We start from the raw sequence: 8,873 nt of genomic DNA, 5'->3' as shown, positions 1-8,873 counted from the left end.
TTCTTAGAGCACAGAAGGAGGCCATTTGACCTATCGTGCCTGTGCTGGCTCTTTCAAAGAGTTATCTAATTAGTCCCACTCCCCTGCTCTTTCCCTACAGCCGTGCAATTTTTTTTCCCCTTCAAGTATTTATTCAATTCCCTTTTGAAAGTTACTGTTGAATCTGCTTCCATCACCCTTTCAAGCAGTGCATTCCAGATCATTACTCGCTGCGTAAAAAGACACTACTCTTCACCCCTCTTGTTCTTTTGCCAATTACTTTAAATCTGTGTCCTCTGGTTACTGACCATCTTGCCAGTAGAAGCAGTTTTTCCCTATCTACTCTTATCAAAACCCCTCATAATTTTGAACATCTCTTAAATCTCCCCACAACTTTCATGCTCTAAGGAGAACAATCCTTATATAGAATCAGAAATTTACAGCACGGAAGGCGGCCATTTTGGCCCATTGTGTCCATGCTGGCCGACTAAGTTATCTAACCTAATCCCATATTCCAGCTCTTGGTCCGGAGCCTTGTAGGTTACAGCACTTCAAGTGCATATCCAGGTACTTTTTAAACATGGTGAGGTTTTCTGCCTCTACCCTCCTTTCAGGCGGTGAGTTCCAGACCCCCACCACCCTCTGGGTGAAAACATTTCCCCTCAAATCCCCTCTAAACCTCCTAACAATTACTTTAAACCTATGCCCCCTGGTTGTTGACCTCTCTGCTAAGGGAAATATAGGTCCTTCCTATCCACCCTATCTAGGCCCCTCATAATTTTATACACCTCAATAGGGTCTCCCCTCAGCCTCCTCTGTTCCAAAGAAAATAACCCCAGCCTATCCAATCTTTCCTCATAGCTAAAATTCTCCAGTCCAGGCAACATCCTTGTAAATATCCTCTGTACCCTATCTAATGCAATCACATCTTTCCTGTGATGTGGTGACCAGAACTGCACACAGTACTCTAGCTGTGGCCTAACTAGTGTTTTATACAGTTCAAGCATAACCTCCCTGCTCTTGTATTCTATGCCTTGGCTAATACAGGCAAGTATTCCGTATGCCTTCTTAACCACCTTATCTACCTGTCCTGCTACCTTCAGGGATCTGTGAACATGCACTCTAAGGTCCATTTGTTCCTCTGCACTTCTCGGTGTCCTACCATTTATTGTGTATTCCCTTACTTTGTTAGCCCTCCTGAAATTACCTCACGCTTCAGGATTGAATTCCATTTGCCACTGTTCTGCCCAACTGACATCTTCCTGCAGTCTACAGCTTTCTTCTTTTTATCAACTACACGGCCAATTTTTGTATCTGCAAACTTTTTAATCATATCCCCTACATTCAAGTCTAAATCATTGATATATGCCACAAAAAGCAAGGGACCTTGTACTGAGCCCTGTGGAACCCCACTGGAAACTACCTTCCAGTCACAAAAACACCCATTGACCATTACCCTATGCTTCCTGCTTCTGAGCCAATTTTGGATTCAACTTGCCACTTTGCCTTGGATCCCATGGGCTTTTACTTTCGTGACCAGTCTGCATTGTGGGACCTTATCAAAAGCCTTGCTAAAATCCATATACACGTCAAATGCACTACTCTCATCAACCCCCCCTCAAAAAATTCAATCAAGTTAGTCAGACACGACCTTCCCTTAACAAATCTATGCTGACTGTCCTTGATTAATCTGTGCCTCTCTAAATGAAGATTTATCCCTACCCTCAGAATTTTTTCCAATAATTTTCCCACCACCGAAGTTAGGCTGACTGGCCTGTAATTACTCGGTCTATCACTTTCTGCCTTTTTAAACAACGGTACGTTATTTATCCCTTAACAGCCTGGGGGACATTTCATCCAGGCCTGAGGATTTATCCACTTTCAAAGATGCTAAACCTCTTAATCATCATCATAGGCAGTCCCTCAGAGTCGAGGATGACTTGCTTCCACCCTACAGTCTCTGACACAGGTAGGATAGACAATGGTTGAAGGAAAGGGTTGGGGGGAAGCTCCTTCCGCTTGGTCTCGGCGATGGGACTCGAGGTGCTCAGCACCCTCCCCGATGCTCTTCCTCCATTTTGGGCAGTCATGGGCCAAGGATTCCCAGGAGTCGGTGGGGATGTTGCACTTTATCAAGGAGGCTTTGAGGGTGTCCTTGAAGTGTTTCCTTTGCCCACCTGGGGCTCGCTTGCCGTGTCGTAGCTCCACATAGAGCGCTTCCTTTGGGAGTCGCGTGTCGGGCATGCGGACAATGTGGCCCGCCCAAGGGAGTTGACTGAGCGTGGTCAATGCTGTAATGCTGGGGATGTTGCCTGAGTGAGAACACTGACATTGGTGCGTCTATCCTGCCAATAGATTTGCAGGATCTTGCAGAGGCAGCGGTGGTGGTATTACTCCATCGTTTTGAGGTGTCTGCTGTATATAGTCCATGTATTTGAGCCATATAGGAGGAAAGGTATCACTCACTACTGCCCTGTAGACCGGTCTTCAAACATTATCTTCCTCAGCCGACTGAAGGCTGCGCTGGTGCACTGAAAGCAGTGTTAGACCTTGTCGTAAACTCCTTTAATATTTCCTTTCTCCCTTCATACTTTATATCACACCCCTCCTTCCCGATTGCATTGTCTGCATCGCCCCTCTCTTGTGAAAACAGACGCAAAGCATTCATTCAGAACCATTCCCAAGTCTTCTGCCTCCACACACAGATTACCTTTATGGGGCTCAATTTTGGCCAGAAGTTGCTTTGTTTTTTTTGGAGTAGGCTGCTTTTTCTGGAGTAACTTAAAAATCCCCAGTTTCCCCAATCAATTTGCACCAGCGTAACTCACTTAAAAAATAACTAAGTTAGTTTTTTTCTCAAAAGGGGGCGTTACCAGCCACCTACACCAGTTCTGCCCATTTAGGCAACTTTGGCCAGCTAATAGTTACTCCATTTCTACTTAGGCCAGCGCATGTGGCCACTTCAGAACACCCTTGCGAAGAGATAAAAAAATCGGCGCAGGTAAGGACATAGGAGGCCATTCGGCCTGGGCTAGGGGCGGGAGCGAGTGAACTGGCCGGCATCCGGATTCAACGGAGAGGCTGCAAGCAAATTAACGGAGAAGGAGAGACTGGGGAGAAGGGAGGGAGCTGGCAAGCATCAGGGGGCCACAGAGAGGGGAAGGGGGGGGGGGGGGGGGAGAGGGATGGAGCGACCTGGCAAGCATCAGGGGCCAGAGAGAGGAAGTTGCAATTCGAGAGGGGGTGGGGGGAGAGGTCACAACACTGAAGAGGGGGGGTGGGGAGGAGGAGGGAGAGAGGGGTCACAAGACTCGGGGAGGCAGTGGAGGGAAAGAGAAGAGGACAAAAGACTTTTGGGTGTGGTCCATCCATGCAGACCTGGGGGGGAAAGAGAGAGAGAACTGCGAACTTGTTCTGCCTGCTTTCCTGCACTTTTCCAATGCTCTTAGACACAGTGATTTTTCCAAACACACAGTACTTATTTTGCATGCTGCAGTGATTTTTCCAAACACAGCATCCCTTCTGGCACTTCTGCTGGCATGCAGTACTGATTTTACCAACAGAGCACTGCTTCTTGCATTCAGCAGTGATTTTCCTACCATAGCACTCCTTCTGGCACAAAAACACAAGCAGCTAGCGACTTCTTTAAAAATGGCCGATTGCCAACTCGCAGCGCTACTGCACACGCACGGACATCACCATTCTCCGCTGCGCATGTGCAGACATCCCGGCACATTTTCCAGCGCAGAACACAGGCTCAACCCCCACCCCCCCTCTGTCGACTGGCCACGCTGCGCAACTGCAGTGAAGAGGCCAGATAGCGGCCAAAGTTGCAACATTTTTTTCCCGGCGCTTCTCCGAACTTACATAAGCGGCGCAACTCTGGTAAGTACTCTGAAAAATGGGCTCAGCCAACTCTTGCTCTTAATGTATTTAAAAAACATCTTTGGGTTTTCCTTGGTTTTACTTGCCAAACTTTTTTCATGCTCTCTCCAGATGTCTTAAGTCACTCATACCTGATACCATTCTAAAAAAAATTTCTTCACCCTCTCGAAGGTTTTGACATCCTTCCTAAAGTGTGACACCCAGAATTGGACAATACTCCAACTCGGGTCTAACCAATGATTTATAAAGATTTAGTATAACTTCTGTAGGATGCACTGCAGCAACTTGCCACGACTTCTTCAGCAGCACCTCCCAAATCTGCAAGAGGCAGCATATGCATGGGAACACCATCAACTCCAAGTTACACACCACCGTGACTTGGACATACACCACTATTCCATCATTGTCACGGAGTCAAAATCCTGGCACTCCCTACCTACCAGCATTGAGGAAGCACCTTCACCACACAGACTGCAGCAGTTCAAGGCGGCCCCACCACCACCATCACAATCTTCTCAAGGACAACTAGCAGTTGGTAATAAATGCCAGCCTTGCCAGCAACAACCACTTCCTGAGAATGAACTAAAAAAATGAATTTTATAAAGGAGTGTGAAGTATTGAATCAGATACAGTAATTTAGTTTCATCTGGATATAATTCTTCATGCATCTAGGTTATGAATTCCAAACGAGAAAATGTTAACAGATCAAAGTAATGCAGCCCAGTGACTTATGGAAGCCAACCTTCTTTCATCGTTTTGAAAACTCAACTGAGATAAGTGATTATTGACAAAGCTTGAGCGCAGAGACCATTTATATTTGTTAGTTTAGGTCTCTTGTTTACTGGTGTGGCTTTGTATTGCAACACTAAAGAACTTGCATTTATATAGTGCCTTTCAGTACATCCCAAAGCTCTTTACAACCAATAAAGTATGTTGAAATGTAGTTACTTTTAATGTAGGAAACGCAGCAGCCAATTTGCACAGCAGGATTCCACAAACAGGAACAAAATAAATGACCAAATCATCTGTTTTAGGCGATGGTTGGTGATTGATGGGAACATATTGTTGAGAGCAATCAATTATGTCTACATATGGGCAACATTTGTAGCTCATAGGCTAAACATAGCCTATGGACTAAAGATCATTTGATGCAGCATTGGATCAAAGCAATGAAAAAAAACGTGTATTTTGATTGGTATGGTACACTTGTAAGAGAATCTTATCCCAAGAAATAAACAGTTACTGAGACATTATATCCTTGTCAGGATCTATTTAGTCAGCTAAAGTGCTGAGAAATGGACATGATTTCAATGCACGAGGTTTTTCCTTGGTATTTTTGTTTGATTTTTTAATTGGGTGTCAACTTCAGAAGTGAGGAGTAGTACTTGATATTACCCAGTGATATGCCAGTATATTCACAAGACTCAGTCATCACATTTCTTGCAAGTTCATTTTCATTGCACAAAACTTCACAACTTTGCCATAAAGTTCATGAGAGAAGAGAGAAAACAGGGCAACCTGAGGAACATCAAGCACAAAGTGCAATTGAGTTGTGAATTTTAAACATTTTGAATAGAACTCTTAAAAGTATAAAATTAGAACCCATTAATAATTAACCCTATTCTTACAAAATATACAGTACTGTGGCATACAGAAACTGGTTGGCAAACAGTCTTTAATCAGTTTTTTCCATTTACAGTTGTACCTTTGCATCAAAAAGGTTATGTAGTCCATCCTTAAACAAAGTGTAAGTCTCAATTTGCTAACAGGAATATTTGCAATATAGTACAAAACACAACACCAAGCCCCTTGTATATTGCCCAAGTCATTTACGTGTCAGTATTATTGCCTGTGGTTCACCTAAATATATAATTTTGCATTCTTCAGCACACATTTTAACATTTGTTAATTTATATTCAAGCATTTTATTTGCAGGATTTTGTACAGAAAAATAACATACAGCCATAGTGCACCACATCTGGTGATACTTTTGAACCTCATTATTACAAACCTGATTAACAAAACTATTCTGAAAAGGGGATTTATGTTGTTTGAACCTCAAACATAAATCAGAGAAAAAATATTAAATTGAGGCTCAAAATAACCAAACTTGTTTTAAGGTTCTACTATACTTCAGCTTTTACTGTATAAATATATAGGTCAAATCAACATGAAGTACTTTGGCATCATCACCAGAGCTAAAACAGTCTTCACAAACAAATGTTTCCAAACAAAAACAAAAGGTTTACTTAAAATAAATGTCACTTTGCAGAATATGCAAATTAAAGTTCTTTAAAACAAATGGATCCCTCTCGCATGCAAAATATGACTGTCACTGGTTATATCCATCGTTTCTCCTGTGAGTACAATATCAAGCTGTTTTAAAATAAATTCTCTTTCCACAATGTCAAAAACTATAAAAGTTTAATTTACTAAAAACGTAAACTGGTACCCAATGATAGGTGCACAAACAGAATATCTGGATTCATCCTCTGGTCATTTGTCTGAACTGGACATGTTTTAACACATTTGGGCCTAGTTACATAATTTATTTTACATAATATATCTGTAAGTTATTGTAATAGCATCAAATAAGAGTGCAACTTCAATTTTATGTTTAAAACGTAATCTGTAGTTATTGATTTTCATACATAAAGTACAAACGTAATTCTTCTGAGTTTTCGGTCAAGGCAAATTACAGAAATCATTTCTTAAACAGGCAGAAAACTATAAAGTCTCGAGGCAAAATGTCCATGAAAAAAAGTGAGGGAAAGCATTTAATTTGTATACATATAAGCAGGTCATATCTGGTGAGCTACAAGTTCTGTAGATGAACACAAGTTCTTGAAAAACCATAATCATCCTTGTGTTTCTTGCATGGAGTAAATGACTTCACTGGATCTTACAACTGTTTTAAGAACTCACCAGCACATAGATCATTCTGCAAAACAAAATTGTTAAAAATTTCAAATGTTAAATTTGTCAAAATGAAATAAAAACTAATATTGAATCCATTTATAAGAGTACAACATTAACAGTAACCAAATTATTGGCTGTGGGTAGATTCAATAACCTCTGTTCTTTGGACTCCAGTACTGATTGTCCTATTGTCCTCAAAAGCTGTGTGGCTCTGAACTTACTCTTGACTTATAGAAACATAGAAAATAGGTGCAGGAGTAGGCCATTCGGCCCTTCGAGCCTGCACCACCATTCAATAAGATCGTTGCTGATCATTCACCTCAGTCTCCCTTTCCTGCTTTCCCTCCATACTCCTTGATCCCTTTAGCCATAAGGGCCATATCTAACTCCCTCTTGAATATATCCAATGAACTGGCATCAACAACTCTCTGCGGTTGGGAATTCCACAGGTTAACAACTCTGAGTGAAGAAGTTTCTTCTCATCTCAGTCTTAAATGGCTTATCCCTTATCCTTAGACTATGTCCCCTGGTTCTGGACATCCCCAACGTCGGGAACATGCAGTCTCTCCAGTCATTTATTCCCAGTGCATCCTTCCCTGTTCTTGCAAATTTGCCTGTATTTATAAGAAAAGCCTTGCACATCTGAAGATTTTTTTAAAATCTCTACTGTCTTTTCAATGTTTCTGCATGCAATACAAGAAATCTGATTGGTTAGAAACAGCAGGAGAAAGATCACCATTCTCTCCAATGCAATTTTTTTTGTCTCTATTTTATCAATATTACTATGGTCATTACCCCTCTAACTTTCTCCTCTTGTTGCTTAATTCCAAATACATCGTCCTGTACACTTTCCGTCTCCTCTGCAGATTTACACTTTTAAAACGGATTAATTGCATAGTTTTCTACTTCAGCTCATAGTTTCCTGGACCTCAAAACTAAGGAACTTTCAACTTCCTCTGCTTTCGCTTCCTCTTTCCACAGAGTTTTAAAACCCAAGCTTACATTACCTAATCACTATTTCTCATTTTACCTCATCATTTAAACTGCAGTGACCGTTTTAGTTCTTCACCTAAGTTTCTTAATGGAAAAATAAAGAAACCAGACACCTTAAGTTTAGTATTTTAAAATTCATCCAATTAATTCTAAACTTAGTGGTATACAAATCTCAGTGGTAAAATTGAGAAAATATTCGTAAAAATATAATGCAACTTTGTATCAACTTACCCATATAGGTAGTAAAAAAAAGACAACAGGTAAAATGCTAGCTTGCACCACCCTTCCTTCTGACAGTATGCTAGTATATCAGCATTCATAATAGTGGTTGGATCATAGAGACCTGGGACGCTCATTACTGGTCTAGTCATGTACCTGTGAATAAAACAAATTTCCTGAGTAAAAAGGGATGTATTGTCAAATAACATGAAAAATAGTCACAACTATTAAATGGAACACAGACTGTTTACAGATCATTTATAAAACACGGGCTCGATACAAAGTAAGGAATATCAATAGCCATATAAGTAGCTTTGTGGACCACATATCAAATTTGTGTCATTTCACTGCACTATTTAATTTAATAATTTAAAGCAACCCGATAGGTAAATCCAATAAAGTTGAAAAAAATAATTATTTACATAAACTGGCTTTGTCACTCTCAATGCAAAACTGATGCACAACTATTCAGACATTAATGGAATTAAAATAATTATTTTCCACTTTTTTTTTCAAAAAAAGAAAAATATCACATAGTAGCGCCTTTTCTAAACAGTGCCTCAGTTCACATTTTCAAACAACGGTCAGACTGTTGGAGTATTACTGTATTTGGCCTTCTTCATAGTCTGGAATAAACAAATTGACCAGACCACTTGCTCATCTTCATCACTTAATGCAAAGATATTCACTTGAGTATCCTCAGAACTGTAGTGATACATTGTATAAATCAGTAGAATAGATACAGAGAACCTATTTCCATAGGCTCAGGGGGCTGAATGACCCAATTGTGTTCCTGTGTTCCAATTTCAAAAGCATCCATTTGTGAAGCGCTTTGGGACCTATTGTACATTAAAAGCGCAAGTTGTTGCTGACATTGA

The 8,873-nt window shown here is 40.8% G+C and overlaps 1 long non-coding RNA gene across 1 annotated transcript; it reads right to left on the bottom strand.

Moving 5' to 3' along the window:
- Positions 1-5,522: 5,522 nt before the first annotated feature.
- On the bottom strand, positions 5,523-8,177 carry LOC139262319 (uncharacterized). Its single transcript, XR_011592946.1, has 2 exons — positions 8,008-8,177; positions 5,523-6,805 (listed from the first exon to the last, which is right to left on the bottom strand). It is a non-coding gene; the product is annotated as an uncharacterized lncRNA (long non-coding RNA).
- Between the last annotated feature and the right edge of the window lie 696 nt (positions 8,178-8,873).

This window comes from Pristiophorus japonicus, chromosome 4, assembly GCF_044704955.1.
Source record: "Pristiophorus japonicus isolate sPriJap1 chromosome 4, sPriJap1.hap1, whole genome shotgun sequence".
Lineage (NCBI taxonomy): Eukaryota > Metazoa > Chordata > Chondrichthyes > Pristiophoridae > Pristiophorus > Pristiophorus japonicus.
Note: the sequence above shows the minus strand (reverse complement) of the source record. Positions and strands in the feature narration are given on the sequence as shown.